At 42.6% G+C, this 19,610-nt stretch overlaps 1 long non-coding RNA gene across 2 annotated transcripts in view; it reads right to left on the bottom strand.

The window, feature by feature from the left end:
• Positions 1-10,965, bottom strand: part of LOC144315662 (uncharacterized) — a 330,188-nt gene extending 319,223 nt beyond the window's left edge. For both annotated transcript variants that reach the window (XR_013381394.1, XR_013381390.1), the window contains exons 1-2: positions 10,814-10,965; positions 8,909-9,140 (exon numbers count right to left, since the gene is read on the bottom strand). This is a non-coding gene — a long non-coding RNA (uncharacterized LOC144315662). The remainder of the gene's footprint in view (positions 1-8,908; positions 9,141-10,813) is intronic.
• Between the last annotated feature and the right edge of the window lie 8,645 nt (positions 10,966-19,610).

Genomic DNA, 19,610 nt, shown 5'->3' with positions numbered 1-19,610 from the left:
ATGGCCTTCAGCACACCAGGAGTAAAGACACTGGGCTCCTTGGCATGCTTGTGGGGCGTTAGGACCAAGAAGGTGGGAGCCAGTTTCTGAAATTCAGCAAACACAGGGCCAGCTGCCAGCATGGGTCACAGGGCCAAGGAGTGGCTTTCTGAAGAGCTGAGTTCAGAATCGATTAAGCAGCAGGGCTATTTATTGACCACTTTAGATTCCATAGAAAGGGCAAAAAAAAAAAAAATAATCCACCATGAAAATGAAATCCTGTCAGTAGCCCCAATAGGCTTGCCCACCAACTAACGAGAACAAGGTAAATTTGAGCTCAATTTACTCAGATGGATAATAAAACTTTCAATTATGGTTGCATTATTTGTTGCTATATGGTTGAAAGATTAGGTGACAATATGCAAAAAATAGTTTCTTCATATTATAATATTTAGTAATGTCATTTTATTTTTTATATGTTTCATTAAATTGTTTTGTGGCTTTATTATCTACCCAGATGCACAGCCCAGAAATACAATTATTCAGATTTAGAAGCAATAAAATTTGGCATGCATTTTCTCGTATTCAGAATTCCTGCATGTTAAAAAGAAATTATAGCGTTCTTCCCACATTGCACTGCTCTGAGGCCCTCACAGACCCATTCATTAACCGAAGACATTACAGAAAGCACACCATTTAGGTTAAAGGGCCCTTCGGATAACAGATATGCATGCACGAAGCAAATATTTCAATGTAGCCCCGCCTTTTGATTATGACAATAATAGAGGCAAACGGATATGCGTTTTCTGTAATGTGCTGCTCGGTGATGGATCCATTGAGTGGTGAAAACTCTGATTGCAAAGCAGCACACAGAGAAAGCATTATGACAACAAAACCTATCTTTGTAACTATCAGGAAGTGGGAGTTTTACTACTTGGAGAAAAATGAAAGGTTCCCGGGGAATTGTATTTCAGAAGACTTCTATAAGATGTGAATCCTGAACATATTTCAGCTGCCCATGGAGCAGTGGGTGAAGACAGGTTTGGGTTGAGGGATGGTAGCCCTTCTGCCCAGAAATACTTCTTCCCAGCCATAATCCTAAGCCTCAGAACCTCCCTATTAAAGTGCAAATAAATACTTTGAGATATTTGTCCACTACTGGGACCCTAACACATGTTTAACAGATAGTTACTGGAAATTGTGAAAACCAAAATGTAACACAATATGAAATCTATCAAATGACTATGTCAAGTATTGGTTTTTTTGGGAGGGACACCTGATGGCATGAAATGGAGGGAGGTATCAAAAAAAGGGAAAGAAGGTGCCAAAATGTGATCTTATATATGCTACATAGGAATAGATAAATTACAAATTGGAAAAACATACTTGCCACACATACCATTAACAAAGGATTAGTGTGGAGAATATACAAAGAATTATTATAAATCCATAAGCAAGGAGGCAAAATGACAAAGAAAGAGACAGAAGACATGAACCATCTCACAGAAGAGTAAATATATATGGCCAATAAACATTTGTGGAAATATCAAGGAAATGTATAATGAGATGCCTTTGATACTCATTTGCTTGGCAGAATGAAAAAAGATACCATTATCAAGTGTTAGATATTATATGGATACACAGGACTGCCATGGGGAGAGTAAGCTGGTAAAACCTTACTGGAAAAAAAATTGGCATTATCTCATCAAGTTTAGTAGTCATATGTCATATATCCTACAACACCCAAATTCCACTTCTAGGTATATACTCAAGAGACGCTTTTACATATGTGCACCAGGAAGGATGTACAAAAGTATTCATAGTAGTACTATTCTTAGAAGCAAAAATTTGGAAACATTCCAACTGGATAAGTAAATTCTAGAGTACTCCACAATGAAATATTGTGAGGCACTCAAAACTAATGAACTGTAGCTACACACAACAATATGGTCGACTCTTGGAAATACAATATTTTGGGGGGAAAAATGCTTCCAGGAGACTACAGGCACCATGATTTCTTTTCTAAAAAAATTAAAAATAACCAACCCAGCAACATAATCTTAGAAATGTACATATAGAATAAAAGTATGTTTTACAGGGGATGATGAGCACAAGATTCAGAAAAGTGACTAGCTCACATTAGGGGAAGCAAGCAATGAGCTAGAAAAGCCACAGTTATGCCAATGTCTAGTTTCTGTGGTACATGTGTGCTTTTAGACCAAAGATTAACCCAATTGTAAGCACTGAATATACTATGTGATTATTTAGTGTTCAGACCCCTCTGATATGTATTTGTGTGTGTATGTTTGTCTCTGTGTGTATGTACACATATATTTCATCTATGTATGTTGTTTTTAAATGAGCAATTAAAAGTAATCTGTTATTGTTATGATGATGATCAAGAAACAACAAAACAGACATCTTCTGCTGAAAAGTTTAATCGTCAAAAACAAAGGGGAGGGAGGAGGAAACTAGAGAAGAGAGTAAGATAGAGACAGCAATAACAGCCCAGCTCCTGTCACTTACTTGTAGGGTAAAGGTTGCCCTTTAAAAATAAAAAAGAGGGTAAAGGAAGATTTGAGTAAACAAGAGAGAGGACATCACCCACTGTGGGGTTCCTCAATCTCTCTGTGCCTCAGAAAGCACCTGGCAAGTGTACAAAAATACAGAAGTCTAGACCCCAAACTCTAAAATTTTCAAGCCATTCAGGTCGGATATCACGATGTCTAAGTGATCTCCAGTGTTACTAATGTATCACCAAAGCTAAGAACCACTGATCTTGTGGGGGAAATGTTAGTTTTGAAATCACGCTATCCAGGTGCTCTAGTCCCATGGCTCCCATTACCTAGAGAAACTTTGCTCCAATAATTTTAGCTCCCTGAACTTCTATTTCCTCATCTAACAGGTGGAGGGTGTGGGGGCTAAGGAGTTGGGGTAAGTGGACTCATGACATCTAAAGACACTCACAGACTAATTTCATGCCTTCCCCTTCTATTTATGTGATAGGCCAGAAGAAGGGTAGTCTCAGCAAAAGGGACTTCACTTACTTCAATCCAAGGAGCAGGAATCTATGCACAAGTCATCAATTTCCTGGGCAGATGACTGGACACTGCCTAAAGTAGTGATTAATTAAAGAGGTACTACAGTCCAGTGTTCAAAAGAAGGTGCTGGGAAACTTCCATTCAAGACAATTCAGTGACTTCCATCTTTAATGACCCTCTCTGCTACAGTAAAATTTTAAGAGAAAACCAATAAAACTATAGCTAAGCTCAGAAACAATAACTGCTGTGGACCAGGAAATGAACAGAAAATCAAGGGACTGAAAAGACCCATGAGTCTGCTGCAGCCTGAGCTGGAAGCAGGAGTGGTCATCTTAGGCCTTGGCTTCTGCCAGTTAATGAACAGAGATTCCCAAGTTAGAAAAGTCACTAGGATTCTGACAAGAAGTCAAGGTTGGGCAGAGCTCCCATATAAGAGAAAGGAGGCCAGGGGAAAAGAAAATGGTAGCTTGCTTCCAGGCACAACAAGTTTGTGAAGAAACTAAGCAGTGAAATTAAAGGAGGAAAAAGTCATAGGCTTGTGGCCAGAAAGTGAAGCTAGACAACAACGATTCTGTGACTAGATGTGAAATCCCTCCATATCAACACTGAACAAGAACCTCAATGCCTGCATCCAGCTGGAGACAACCACAAAATGTATATGAAAGGGAAGTTTTCTAAAAAAAAATATAAATGACCAAAGTTGACTCCAGAAGAAATAGAAAGCTTTAATAAACTAATGACTACTGAAGAAGTAGAATCAGTTATCAAAATATCCTTCCCAAAAAAACAGCAGATGCAATTTTAAAAGTAATTTAGCAAATCTACAAGGAGCAGACAATTCATATCTTATACAAAATATTTCAGAGAAAGGAAAAATAAGAGAAAATTACCCATATCATCTACTGATACCAAAATGTAGGAAAGGCAGTACAAGTAATCAAATTATAAACCATTCTTATGAACACAGGTATAAAAATCCTAAATAAAATACAAGCAAATAAATTTCATAAACTATTATAAAATATTTCAAAAATACTTTTATCAAACGAATATAAGGATGCTCTAATACAAAGGAAATATATTACATGACTTTCTCAAAAGGCATACAAAAAGCCTTTATACTAGATGCCTAGCCAAGTAATAATACCAAGATTAAAGAATGAGATATAAGAAATTGAAAAGATTAAAAACTAGACTTACAGGTGTCTGGGTGGCTCAGTCAGTTAGGCAGCTGCCTTCAACTTGGGTCACAATCTCAGGATCCTGGAATTGAGCCCCACATCAGGCTCCTCGCTCAATGGGGAGTCTGCTTCTCCTTCTGCCCCTCCCCGCCCCTATTTGTGTTCTCTCTCTCTCAAATAAACAATTTCTTTAAAAAAAAAAAACTAGCTTTATTTGTGGTAATGTATTTGTATACAGAGAAAATCTGAAGGCATCTATCAAGTATTAGACAAATAAGAAAATTAAGCAATCCTTATGTACAAAAGATAATTTTTTTAAAGAACTAATAACATTCCCATACACTAATGTGAAGAATAGGAAAAAATATCTCACGATAGCAAGGAAATTGATGAACTTCTCAAGAATAAAAGTGAAAAATCTATGTAAGAATTTTATAGAGAAAATTTTCAAAATGTTACTGAGAATCATAAAAGAAACAAATGGAAAGATATATCATTTGCATGCTAGGAAAGACTCAATTGCATAAAGGTTCAATTCTACTCCAAAATTAATATATTAATTCAGTGCAATTACAATCCAAATTCTGACAGGGCTTCTTATGGAGCTACACAAGCTGATCCTAAAATGCATGAGTAAAAAGCCAAATTATCTGAGGACAAATGGAAGAATGATGTGAAGAGATGTGCTCTGCCCATATCAAGTTCTCTAATGAAGCAATAGTGGTGATGGCATAGCAACACACAACAGAACAATGAGACAAAACAGAGCTGAGAGAGAGTTTTCATATGGCACAGAAGTAGAACGAGGGTCAGGATGGGACTCGTGAGTGAAGTGTCCTAGGGGAATTCATTCTCCAACTTGGAAGAATGAAAGTATATCTCCACCTCATTGCATTCACAAACATTAAATTCCAGATAGATGTGGAAGAAAACTCTCTAAAAATTAAAAAAGGAGACTATCTTGATGGCAGCAAAGAAAAATATTTCAAAAATAGGACCCACAAGTCACCAACCACAAAAAAAATCCTAAAATGACCAAAAAGCTCACCCATAAACATATGATTACATTTAAATAAATGAAAATTTCTGCTTGTTTGATATCACCATAAATAAATATAGTTGCAATCCACAAAGTGAATATCCAAACTCTTTGTAGAAACAAAGAATTTCTACACATAAATTTTAAAAAGACTAATACCCCACTTTAAAAAATACTGTGAAATATAAAGTGAGTATAATAGAATATCAAGAGCTAATAAAATTGGGTGAAGAGTACATGATTGTTTGTTGTATTTTTTCCTAATGTTTCTTTTGTGGTTGAAATAGTTCACAATAAATTTAAATAAAAATAAAGGCACTGCTGGGACATCTAGGTGGCTCAGTTGGGCAAGTGTCTGCCTTGAGCTCAGGTCATGATGCCAGGGTACTTGGAATGAGCCCTGCATCATCAGACTCCCTGCTCAGCAGGGAGTCAGCTTCTCCCTCTCCTTGTGCTCCTCCCCCCAACTCATGCTCTCTCCTACACTCTCTCTCTCTCACTCTCTCAAATAAACAAAATAAAATTCCTTTAAAAAGTAAAGGCAGTGCTTTAACATCAGATAGGTCTGCTGTATTCAGGTTTTACTTCCAACACTTAGCAGCAAACATACATGAGACAGTTCAACTTTCTACTTAAGAATCTCAGTTTCAGGGATCCCTGAGTGGCTAAGCACTTCAGCACCTGCCTTTGGCCCAGGGCGTGATCCTAGAGTCCTAGGATCGAGTCCCGCGTCAGGCTCCCGGCATGGAGTCTGCTTCTCCCTCTGCCTGTGTCTCTGCCTCTCTCTCTCTGTCTCTCTCTCATGAATAAATAAATAAATAAATAAATAAATAAATAAATAAATAAATAATCTTTAAAAAAAAAAAAAAAAAGAATCTCAGTTTCCGGGACGCCTGAGTGGCTCAGTGCTTGAGTGTCTGCCTTTGGCTTAGGAAGTGATCCTGGGTCCTGGGATCGAGTCCCACATCGGGCTTCCCACGGGGAGCCTGCTTCTCCCTCTGCCTATGTCTCTGCCTCTGTGTGTCTACCATGAATAAATAAAATCTTTAAAAAAAAAAAAAAGAAGCTCAGTTTCCTCATCTGGAAAACTGGAGTAGTAATACTACTACTGGATTATTGGATAAATAATAATATCCTATATATAACTTCCTTAAATCTACCAGATAAAGACAAAAAGAAGAAGAAAGATGGGGTATCTGGGGTACCTGGGTGGCTCAGTAGATTAAACCTCTGCCTTAGGCTCAGGTCATGATCCCTAGGTCCCAAAATCAAGCCCTGGGATCTCTCTGCCCCTCTTTCCTGCTCTGTTCTCTCTTGCTATCTGTCTCTCTCAAGTAAACAAATAAAATCTTTTTAAAAAAAGAAGAAGAAGAAAGATAAGTCATATTGAGCCTTTGACCTGCCAGACATAGCACTTTTGAGCAGTGTGTGACATGTATTCATTGCAAGAAAGCTGGGCAGGTCCAGGCCTGGATAAAAGATAAAGTATGAAAAGTTGTATCCACATATGCATCAGAATTCCCTAAGAGCTCCAAAGCATCTACTCCTTTTTTTTTTTAAGATTTTATTTATTTATTCATGAGAGACACAGAGAAAGAGAGAAAGAGAAGCAGAGACTTAGGCAGAGGGAGAAGCAGGCTCCATGCGGGGAGCTTGATATGGGACTCGATCCTGGGACTCCAAGATCAGGCCCCGAGCCAAAGGCAGATGCTCAACCACTGAGCCACCCAGGCATCCCCAAAGTATCAATTCCTTGTCTTATCCACTATTTTCCATGTAGATGTTAACCAATAACAGAGGTGTTTGTGAGTATTCCTTTGTTTTAAGGCAGGATTCTTAGAAATAAAACATCTTTCAAACCCAAAGTACTGGTATTAATAGCAGATTACATTCTACCCTAAACTCCCTCAGGTCACACCAAGTAGGAATTTCTTATAAGGTAGGACTGGAGCTGGAACCACAAAAAAAGTCAATGTGCCCTGACTTCTGAGCCAATATTCTTGCATTTACACACAGGATTTTCTCACACAACTACTGCTTCTACAGGTAACTAGAGCCACCTAGAATAGGCCGATCATTATATCCTGATACCCTGTTGTGGTCTGCAGAGTAAAGGTCTTGTCCCTGGAAATGCACATGGTTCTCCCTTGAGAGGGACAATCATCCCTAGAGTCAATTATCCAAAGAGGTGCCAGGTTCCCAAAAGGCAGGCCTCAGGCAGGGAAGAGAATCTTGTTTCTCTCAGAGCCTCATTTTAGAGGCACTGTTCTTCAAGGAGTCAAGATGCCTGGGGTGAGCTCCTGGGTAATAGATGTGGAAGTGCTGCCCACCCCATGGAGATGGGCTGGAAGCAGGGATGAGATTAATTCTTTCACTTCTGAAGAGCAAGTCAGTCATAACCTCGCCTCAGATTATGTAGTGCAGAATACTGAGCATCCTTCCTGGGTTGGTTTCTCTTTGGCTTTCTTCCCCAGGTCCCAGTAAAGTATTATTGGAGCATGCCAGCACTGCCCATCCTTGACTTGCTAATATGCACTTCTGTGTGAGGATTAATAGTAGGTCCTTTAATAAGAGCTAATTTTTATATTTTTAAACTCATAAAATAAGAACAGGATTATAAAGAATGTTTAAGCAGAATTACATCTCTTCTGATTCATGCCTATAAGTTCTCACCAAACACCTCTTCCTCCAGTGAAGAGGCTCTTCTCTCTCTTTCCAACTGGATCAGTTAACAAGGTCTTTCTGTGTAACAAACCATCCCAAAACTTAGTGATTTAAAACAACAATCAGGGATGCCTGGGTGGCTCAGTGGTTGAGCGTCTGCCTTTGGCTCAGGGTGTGATCCTAGAGGCCCAGAATCGAGTCCCGCATCGGGCTCCCTGCATGGACCCGCTTCTCCCTCTGCCTGTGTCTCTGCCTCTCTCTGTGTGTCTCTCATGAATAAATAAAATATTTTAAAAAAATAAAACAACAATAATTTAGTATTAACTCATGAATATGTGGGCCGGCAATGTGAGCTGGGCTCAGCAGAGCAGTTCTCCTGCCAGCCTCCTCCTCCGGGCTCACTCCTATGGCTGTAGAGAGCTCACATGTAGGATGGGGGCTGCTTGGTCCAGGATGGCTTCATTCACATATCCAGCAGTTGGTGGTGGCTGTCAGCTGGAGTGGCAGGTGTCACTGGGCCACATGTCACCAGCAGGCTTCCTCCAGTTCCTCAGCATTGTGTTTGTTAAGGGCTCCCAAGAGCAGCAGGAGAAGACAACTTCAATGTACAACTAACTGCCTTTCAGATCCCTGTGTCACATTTGGTAATGTTCCATTGACTAAAACAAAAGCACATGACCAAATCCAGAATCAGTATAAAAGGGCTCTACCCAAGGGTATAAAGGGAATTATCATGGCCATGTTTTCAAACAGTCTTAAACTTAAACAGCCTGGATCTTATCCCATAGGGCAGGAAAGAATTTTCCTTAGACATACAACATACACACACACACACATTCACACACTTACAGCCACACATGCATACAGCACATTTTCACATTAAACAAGTGTACATACACATCACAGCCACACATATCCCAGGCATGGACACAGGCCCATAAGAGAGAGTTACATAGACATACACATAAAACCAATCATGTGTATAGGCATAAAAGCCAACTTACAAGGCAAGGTTTTTGCTGTACACACTCTGCTTCATTTTAACTCCCAGATCTTCCTTGAGAAAATCTGCCATGGCAAATTCTTGAGGAGGAATCTGCTGCTACGACCCATCCTTTGATATGAAGGGTTAAGCGATTAAAGATGACCCAGCCTGCCAGCTGCAGGCCCAGCTCTGTGGTCTGATTTCTCAAGATGATACAGCTCGCTTCCCAGCGGTGATTGCAAGATTTAAATCTAAGTCAGGAGAGAGAAAAATGCAATTCTTAGTATGATGTTAGTTAGAGCACAGCTAGAGACAGCGTAACCAATGAACAGATAGTTTTAGAGAATTGTTTAGCCATCTTATTAGATGGAAAATAAGGAGATGCATTTTCATAGAGTTTCAGAGCTGCAGGGCCTTAGGAGGTCCCCTGATCTGGGTCCCTGAGTATCCAAAATGGACATACTATGTTCTAGAAAAGATTTAACTTTTTAAGTAAAGATCTCATTTTCTACTGAAAGCATACAACTCTGTTTTATGTTTTCATATCTCTATGCATACATTATCAACAATTTATAATTAATAACTGTTTACACTCATAAATTTTTAAGTGACAATATTATTGAAATATATGTTAAAAATAGGATTACATATATTTTCATTTCTCTCAAGTTTCTTATGCCAGAACGGGGGGGGGGGGGGGGATTATTTTTCCCTACAGGGGTAGAATTTCTAGAGAATTTATATCTGAAGAGCCAAATGGGGTTTCAAATATAGAACACTCTTGTAAGCTCTCCATCTCTCCCTATAGACTCCCAGCCCAGGACGGATCTGTATATCCAGCCCCCAACTCCACCATGTGAACTTTTCTTTAAAGCTCACATTGCTTGCTGCATCCATGATCCAGCCAAGTACAACCCTGCCCTCTCCCCCGCTCAAGTCCACTGGTTGCTGGATCATACCCAGGGTCTTAAATCTGTTCAGGTGGCTACAACAAAAATGCCATACACTGGGTGCTTAAACAGCAAGCATTCATTTCCCACAGGTCTGGAAACTGGAAGTTGAAGATCAACATGCTAGTAGATTCAAAGTCTGGTGAGGCCCTACTTCTCGGCTCATAGACAGAGAGCCATCTTCTCATTCACATGGCAGAAAGGGCAAGGGATCTCTCTGGGGTCTCTTCTACAAGGTTATTAATCTCCTTCATGAGGGCTCCACCCTCATGACCTGCTCCCCTCCCAAAGGCCTACCTCCTAACACTGGGAGGCAGGATTTCAATATATGAATCTGGGGACACACAAAATTCGGCCCATTAACACCCATACTTGGAAACAATGTGGGGAAACTGCAGGAGCTTGCAATGGGTGGAAGGCGGCTGCTTCAGGTTCAGAGGGCTGGTTGTGATAAACTAAGACAACAGTTTTGAGGTACACCCACTACCTGTCAGCATACGAGTACCCACAGAGACCCGCCAACGCTGATCGCCTCCGGCCTGCAAACTCCAGGATGTAGCGGCCCAGGCAGGTGGGCAGCGGGATGGACCTGCAGAGTGCATGATGCCCTGTCTCCGCCCAGCCCTAGAAATAAGGGCCCAAGGTGCCCAGACCTTCTGAAGTCTCTGTTTAAATCTCGGCAACTAATTAAAATTGTAAGTGTGTCTGCAGGTCGGACCACTTAATTCAGCAGGCAAGCAAGCAAAAAACAGTCACGTTCCCAAAGTTCACGCTCTGATCTTAAGAATCCCGGTGAAACAGGAAAGCGCGGGGCTGCGCCTCAAATTCTATTCCCCAAAGACATCCTTGATCAGATTCCGAAGGGCCTGGACTGCGAACGACGCAAGCCCCCTCGCAGGGTCCACTTCCGGCCCTCCAGGCCCCAGAGCAGCCTTTCCAAGAACACACGCGGGCTTCCCAAATTAAACCCTCACCCGGGCTGAGACTTCCCTCCAGGTCCTCGGCGCCCCTCTAAATTCTGCTTTATACACAGCTGGTTTTAAGAGTGATGGACCAAAAGCCACGAACCTCCTCCTAACTGAGGTACCCCAGCCGGGTCCTCTCCAGCGGGAGAACGCGCGGCGTGACTTCCCCAGCACGCATGCGCACGCACGTACGCACACACGCACACGCGCACGCGCACAAGCGCGGACATACATGCGCATGCGCACGCGCCGGCGCACTCTGGGAAGGGGTCCTGACCTGGGGAGGATGGAGCGTTGCAGTTCGGCCTTGTTACGATATCCTAACCGGACAACTACCCCATGATTTTTTTTTTTTTTCCAGAAGCTTTAAAAACGAGTACAACCCACTCAGCACACAATCGACGAACACAGGAGTAGTACAGCTGATGATCAGTCAAGTTTAAATTGGAGGAGGCAGCAGTGACTCACTCATAGGATAAAGAGGAGGCCTGGCCCTCACTCAGAGGCTGCCCTTCTTTTTTTTTTTTTTTTTTTAATATTTTATTTATTTATTCATGAGAGAGAGAGGCAGAGACACAGGCAGAGGGAGAAGCAGGCTCTATGCAGGGAGCCCGACGTGGGACTCATCCAGGGTCTCCAGGATCACGCCCTGGGCTGAAGGCTGAAGGCTGAAGGCTGAAGGCGGCGCTGAACCACCGAGCCCCCCGCCGGGGCTGCCCCGCTGCCTTCCTATCCAGAAGCGCGTCTCCCCTTACATTGCCTCAGGTCAGCGGCCTGCAACCCTCTGCACCAGTGAGCAGTTGGTTATACGCCCATTTGACGGGAGAAAACAGGTCCTTGACGGGAGAAAACAGGTCCGGAGAGAAGAAAATCACAAAGGATTTGTGCTGGAGGCAACAGGAAACAGGCTCCCCTCCCACATCTGGAATGGCACTCCCGGCCTCGCCGCCTCTGCACAGACCTCCCCCTGAGCACAGTCCTGGGGTCGGAAGCTGTATCCCAAGCTTCCAAAGTCAGCGTCCAAGTCTTCTGCTTCTCCCATCTACCCACCCACCCTCCCCCCGGAACCTAGCACAGAGCAGACTGCGCACTGGGTGCTCCGGGATACAGGTTGTGGTCAGACATGCAGAAAAACCTCTCGAGTTCTGCCAAATAACGATTTCAGCGTCCGGGCAGCCTAGGAAGACTGCGGGGAAGGGGGGAGGGTGGGGATCTGCCTAAAGGGTTGAACCCCCCACCCCCCCCACCCCCGCCTCCCAGACTGGAGGTCAGAACGTAGCAAATATCAGTCCAGCTCCCCTTGAGCTCAAAACCTGGGATTTCATTTCTGCATCCAAATACTTATTTTGAATGGGACAAAAAAAAATTAACAGAACGAAAAAGATCAGCCCACTGTTAAAGCATGCTAGCTGACTACCATTCCTGCAGCCTATCCTACGTGGAAACCTCTAAGAAGACAAGAAATACAAAGCCCCCACCATTTGGAAGCTGATAGAGTGGTTTGGGAAGTCAGTACGTTCTTCCGCATAAATTGACAATGAGGTTCTGATGTGAGTTCTCAGACCCTTAAATGTTCTTGGGGCACCCAGTTCAGATCTCTGAAAAGATGTGAGGGCACAAAAAGCCAGGAGGGCTTTCACAGGAGGTTGGAGCCTGGGCCTGGGCCCAAAGAATGAGCAGACTGATGGAGTGCCATGATGAGGTGAAGAGGGCCATCACAGGCAGATGCAAGAGCCACAGACTTGAAGAAGTGCAGTTAGAAATGAGACATTAGACACCATCTGACTAGAAAAAAGGGTCTGAATTGGGAGAGAGAGAAAAATGATACCAGAGGGTCAGCAGTTCACATCCTGTGGCCCTTGGACACCATAAGGAAAAAGCTGAACTGTTCATTCACGTAGCAGGGAAAACAACACCTGAGATTCCCACCTTAGTTATTTGGCATTTAACAGAAATGGAAAGGAGTATATGCAAGATGAGGAATCAAACAAAGAACTACCCCTAGACCCATATAGTACCAAGGCCTAGTGTTGGACCCAAGGCACTTGCAAATGGTCCCAGAACGGGGCCAGTCTGTTCCACAGTCACTAGGGCAGTTCTAGAAGCCAGCAGGGTGTTGATGGCAGCACATGCCTCCCCACACACACTCTGAGAGCATTTCTCAGATGGCCCTGCTGGAGCCACCTCCCACCATAACCCTGAGGTAATGCTGGGAGCACCTATTAGGAGCATCTGAACCCTCAGAGCCCCTCAGGTAGCTATGGGGACAGGCTGCCCAGGTTCACTCAGGACAGCTATTTGTAGCTCATTTCTTAAACCTCTGCCAAGGGTAGGAGATGGGGCTGTAGGTGATGCCCTGGGCTGATGATGCCAGAAACTGACACTAAATACCCCTCTCCAGAGTAAAAAAGGGATAAAGGAAAATTAGGACATTGACTATAAATCTGATAAAATAAAAAAAGAAAATAATGAAAAAAGAAAAAAATATTTTTTATTTTAGTTTCGTAATAAGAAATATAATACATAGTTTGATATTAAAAAGTCATTGTAGGAGAAATTGGTAATGCTCTGGGAGTGATTTGAGGAGCACCTGGATAACCCATTAAAAGCTCCCCCAGTTTACCTGCCCTAGTGCCTTTTTCCAATTTTTCCATTATTAGGCCCTTACTGTTACACAAACGCCCTATCAGAAACTCCACAATCTTTTTTTAGAATTAGTATAATTTCTTCTATTTTTCATTGAAACGTATTTGACATATAACATCGTATGAACTCAAGATGTACAACACCTTGATTTGATACATTTATATACCATAATGCAATTGCCTTGAGCAATAGTTAGCGCCTCTATCACATCACATAATTATTTCCTTTTTGTGGTAGGAATAATTAATATCTAGTCTCTTAGCAAGTTTGATGATTATAATACAATATTGTTGTTTATACTCACCATACCGTGCATTAGATCTCCAGGACTTATTTATCTGCTGGTTGCAAATTTACACCCGTAAACATCTCTCCTATTCTCCCACTCCCTACTCTCTAGGAACCACAATTTTACTCTCCTGTGTTTTACTGGTGTTTTTAGATTCCACATGTAAGTGATATCCTATAGTGTTTGTCTCTCTGACTTTTCTCACTTAACCTAATGTCCTCAAGCTCTATCCACATTGTCAGAAATGGCAGGATATCCTTTTTTCTTGTGGCTGAATAATATTCCATCATATATTGTATACCACGCTTTGTTGCTATTGTTTTGTTTTTTTTTTTTATACCACACCTTCTTTAACCATTCCTATGGTGGTAGGCACTTAGGTTGTTTTCATATCTTGGCTATTGGGAATAATGCTGCAATAAACATGGGAGTACAGATATCTCTTCAAAATCCCGTTTTTATTTCCTTTGGCTATAAACCTAGAAGTGGAACTAGTAGTTCTATTTCCAGTTTCTTGAGGAACTTCCATATTGTTTTCTATAGTGGTTGAATCAATCTACATTCCCAACCAATGATGTACAAGGGTTCATTTTTTTCCACATCCTTGCCAATACTTTTTATCTCCTGCCTTCTTGATGAGAAACTCTACAGTCTGGTTTTACTGAGCTACTTGGGGTTTTCCCCAACATATCACATTTCCCTGATCACCATTCCTCCTGGCCAGAATACCTCCCTACCTTGTCTGCCACGTGAACTCCTGCATCTTGGCTTAGCTCAAACATAGCCTGGACTTGCCCACAATACTGCATCCACCCTTCTTTATCATCATCTTCATTGTTCTGTGATTTTTCTATGTAAATGTCTGTGCCTCCCTCCCCCCATACAAAGTCTCTGAGAACAGAGGTCAAGCCTTATTCTGTATTCCAGATCTTTATAGAATACACCTGATGAATGAGTCCTAAATGGAACTTCTAGCACTGTGACCACCTGCTGATATTTCTCCTATGCTGATGTGTCAAAAAAGTCAGGATTTGATCCTGGAGAATATCAGGAACCAGACATAAAATCATGCCTTGGGGGAACATATGCATTTCTTTATCTAATCACTGAGGTAGGTGGCCAGATAGAGGATAAAAACTGGCAATGGCTTAGAAAAAGTAGAATAGTCACATCGAAACACTCTCCCAACCTGACCAGTGATGCCCAAAAGGGTAATAATTCTCACAATGAGGTAGTCTTCTGATACTGACTGTCCATTTGAGGGGTTTCTGCCACCCAGTGCTACACTGAACATTGGACACATCTGGTCTCACTTAATCCGTACAACATACCTGAAAGGGAGGTTATGCTCATCCCGACTCTGCAGGTAGGGACCCTGAGACTCAGAGCACACAAGTAGCTTGCTGATGGTCATTCAGCTGGCCACTGGAAGAATCAGGATTTAAACCTGCTCATCTAACTACCCCAAAGCTCTTACTCTCAACTGTGCTGTCAAACAAGAAATCAGGCTGAATCTGCAGGTCCCCTTTGGTTGGAAAACTTGTTTATATACATCCACACTATCTTCCTCAAATCCTTTTGGGCTATAGGAAGGCATTAAATAACTAATTATAAATCAAAAGGAGTTTTAATAAATTAACATCCACACACACTTGCCAAAAGACAACTCTCCCCTTAAGCGAAAGCCTCTCCGTAGGGTGAGAGGTACAGGTGTCAGACTCCTGAAGGAGGTGATGCCTTGGAACAGGAGGGAGGGTCACAGGAGAGGAAAAGCAAAGGACAGGCTGCAAGGATGAGCTGCCCATGAAGGCAACTCCCAGTCCTGCAGATTCTGTCTTCACAAAGCCCCTTTGCCACAGCCATTGTTGGGTTCATGACACTGCTTATCCTCACCCAGTCATCTGGAATCACCTCATTAGGATGCCCCCACTGCCAGCCTCTTCCACTCCAACACAGCTCTCTCAGCAATGCAGCCTAACCTCACTAAAGCCCAACCCAGTCCTGCTCCAACACATTCAGAGATTCCCATTGCCTTCTGACTGCAATCTAAAATTCTCAGCTCAGCTCAAGGATTTCCATACTCAGCCTCCAACCAACCAACCAGAGCCATCCCAGTTACTGGCTCAGACACCCCAGGCTTTAGCTTCAGGCCCAGAATATGACTCACTGCATCCCCAAATAGGCCTTGCTCTCCTTGTTCTATTGTTTCTCACTCTTTCCCTCCTCCTAGAACACCAATGTCTTCTCTCAGGCTGCCAACACACACTGTGAAGCACCAACTAGAAATTAGGCACAGTCTTGGCTTGTAAGAATAGATTTCTCCTTCAAAACTTGGTGTAAATGCTGACTTCAGCATGAGGTGTTCATCATTCTCCTGATGAGATGTAACCTCAACCCTCTCTATGTGCTCAAATATTTACAACATTTGGTTTTGAGCCACAGGCATATGTATCTGCCTCCCCTAGCCCCATAAGCAGCTTGGGGGCAGGAAGTAAGGCATTGATGGCAGGAAGTCCCATTGGTGATCATAGTGAGCTTCAGTCCAATCTGTATTGGGCTGACGGACAGTTCTAGAGTTCCTGCATTATCATTTCCCATTGGCATCAAAGCCACACAAAGAATGTTATTGAAACCATCATCAAAATATCAAGGAATGGCTTCTCTAAAGGATCTGAGTATTGCAAAGACATAATGGAAATCCCCCAGTGGCCTGGATAATTTTGGTTTACCTAACACTTTTCCTATTATGTACCCACACAATTAAACAAATCATGTAAATCCATAATACATTGTGCTATCAGACAGAGATGCCATGTAAGTCATGATAAAGTGGATCAAAAATATAGTATGCATTCCCTCTTGGGCTTAGCTTCTAACCTCTAGTGTTAAAAATAAAAGTCTAACCTCTAGTGTTAAAAATAAAAGTGGATGTCAGGCTTGGGACTCATTCATTCCATCAGCCAGTTGGAAACCATTTATTAAACATCCACTGTATCAAGTCCTGCAGTTGGGCTATGAAGTGAATGGGCATAGTTCCTCCCTCCAGGTGTTTCTGCTCTGGTCAGGTATACAAGACTTACTTAGATGAAGGAACCAAACTAAGCAATGCATAGGTAAGGGACAGGTAATATAAATGATTAACATGAATGCTAAGGAAAATCAAAGTAAAAGAAAAATCTGAACAAATTGAGAGTAATCATGAAAGATGCATTTGAACCATATGACTTGCTCAGTAGAGACTAATAATGAGCCTCAGTAAACCCTGTATTAACCATCTTATAGTGGTAGGTCCAGATGGTTTTAGGGGATAGAGGAGCTCCAGTGTATAAGGAATCTAATCCTTGAGGTCTTTCATTTATTCATTAATTCTCCTATTCATTTTTTTTAAAGATTTTATCTATTTATTCATGAGACACACAGAGAGAAAGAGAGGCAGAGACACAGGCAGAGGGAGCAGCAGGCTCCATGCAGGGAGCCTGATGTGGGACTCGACCCCCCATCTCCAGGATCAGGCCCTGGGCTGAAGGTGGTGCTAAACCACTGAGCCACCTGGGCTGCCCATCTCCTATTCATTATTCAACAAATATTTGTTGAGCACTTACCATGTGTCAGGCCCAGAGTATAGTGGGAATGTGGGAAATATGGTTCTTATAAACTAGTGGAGTTTGGAAGGCCCTACAGGAGAGGGTCTTTTTGTATTGGAACTTCATGCCTTCAAATGTAGGTTGATATCAAAGTGAATTGGATTCCTAGGCATGGAATGAATGATAATCAGGATGGAGGGGTGGTGGTTCCAGAAGCAGGATGGACCTCAGGAGGAAACCTTACTGAGAATAAATACCAGTCATAATTTATAGCATTTCAAGGTTTAAAGGTCTAAGATGGAGGCTTGGGGGGATAGGGAGCAGTCATGAAGAAAAAGGGAAAAAAGGAGCTTCTGCCCAAAAAGGGAGGCCAGAGAGGGTTGTGGCACCAGGGTCAGGCCCCACCCCCAGGCAGAGACTTGGCATTGCTGACATGGATAGAAGAGCCAAGAAGTGAAAAAACAATGAAATGGGGCTGCCATCAATGAGGAAGCATCATGCAATGCCAGCACTTGATTTGGAAAGTATTCATAGGCTTTCTTGGCTAGGATATTTAAGACAAAAATAGAAATATTCTCATCAATGATTTATAAGATTGCTTTAGAGAGATGGGGCAGAACCCAGTATAACAAAGAGCAGAAAGCAGCCTCCAAATATGTGACTGGGCTGGAGGGTGTGGGCCCGGGGAGAGAGGGCCAGGCTCCTTGTTCCTATCACAAAAATCAGAGCCGGGAAAAGCTGCCAGTTTCGCTGGTCTGAAACTCAGAAACCCAGCCTCCTTTTGGACACTTTCAGCTGCGATTTTATTCTTCTCTGGGGTAAAAGCCTCCAGATGTGATCTCTGGAAGTTGCATATGTATTGTAGAGAATAACAATAATATTAACAAACCAGCAGCCAATCAGGTAGGAATGTTATTCTAAACAGAGAACATCTTCTGGATTCCACCCTTGGAAGAGGAGGCGAGGGGGGCCAAGGAATGAGATAAGAACATATTTAGAAAGAGCAGAAAGTGGGAGAAAACCTTCCCACAATAAGGTAAGGTCATTTCACAGTTATGCGTTGAGCTTATTATAAGCCCATTCCTGGATTCTATTCATTTTCAATTATACACGAATTGACTCCATCTCTTGGACTCTCCATCAGAAGCATATGGGATGGGAGAGGAAAAGTCACTCATTTTAAACCTGCACCTCATGGCTATACTGTTGCCAGCCCCCCCGGTCCCTGATGCCACCTGCCTCCACTCCATCCTGCATGAAGCTCCCCAGCTAGTCTTCCTAAAATGCAAAACCATCAGTCACCATCATAGTGGGAACAATCTTCTGCCCCTATTGCCCACTTTTAAGATCAAGATCCTGTTCAGATTGCATATCCAAAGCCCTCCAGTCACCCAGTTAGACTATGATATGCACAGGGTACCAGACTTTGGGGTGGAGAACTGGACAAGAGAGGTATGATCATACCCTCCAGGAGTTTATAGTCTACTGAAGCTAGAGGAGTGAGGAGGAATCAACCAGTAATTAATTATATTGGAAAAAATGTGCAGATAGCTGCGAAACATAGAGTACCATGGGATTGCATGGTGGGTTACCTATCTTAGTCTGTAGTTTCAAGTAAATAAGGCTTCCCTGAAGTAGTGGTGTTCAAGGGAAGATGTGAAAAATGAGCCTCAGTTAGCCAGATAAAGAAAGGGGGCAGTGCTCCCAGAACAGGGAGAAATGTGACACAGGCCCTAAACAAGAGAGACCTTGGGCATCTGGAGAACTTGATGGGAGCACAGAGAGTACCAGTGGGGGCTGAGGACCCAGGACAGGGGGAAGGGGAAGATGACAGAAGACAGGCCTAGAAGGGGAAGCAGAGGTGACAGGGTGAATTATGAGGCTCCTGAAATACGAAGCCAATGAGATTGAGTTCTGTCCTGGAGACAGGCGGGGGTGGGAGGGCATCGAAGGTTTTTAAGAACAGAATTGGCATGATCAGATCTAGTTTCAGAATTCTCATTCTGTTCACAGAGTGAAGGGCGTGTGGGTCAGAGAAGGCAAGACCAATGCAAAGAGACCAGTTGGAAGACTGTGGTAATAGTATAAGTAGGACAAAATGAGGATCTGGTGGGGAGGAGGCAAAGATGCAATAGAGCTGGCAAGACTTGGTGACCAAAGGCATCTGCAGGATGAGGGAGAGGATATGGTCAGGAATGATTCACATCCTGGCTGAGATGACTGAGTAGTTGACGTAGCACTAACCAAAATAGGGATTTCAGGTGGGAGAGATTTTTTTTTTCCTCGT

This window comes from Canis aureus, chromosome 6 (genome assembly GCF_053574225.1).
Source record: "Canis aureus isolate CA01 chromosome 6, VMU_Caureus_v.1.0, whole genome shotgun sequence".
NCBI lineage: Eukaryota > Metazoa > Chordata > Mammalia > Carnivora > Canidae > Canis > Canis aureus.
Note: the sequence above shows the minus strand (reverse complement) of the source record. Positions and strands in the feature narration are given on the sequence as shown.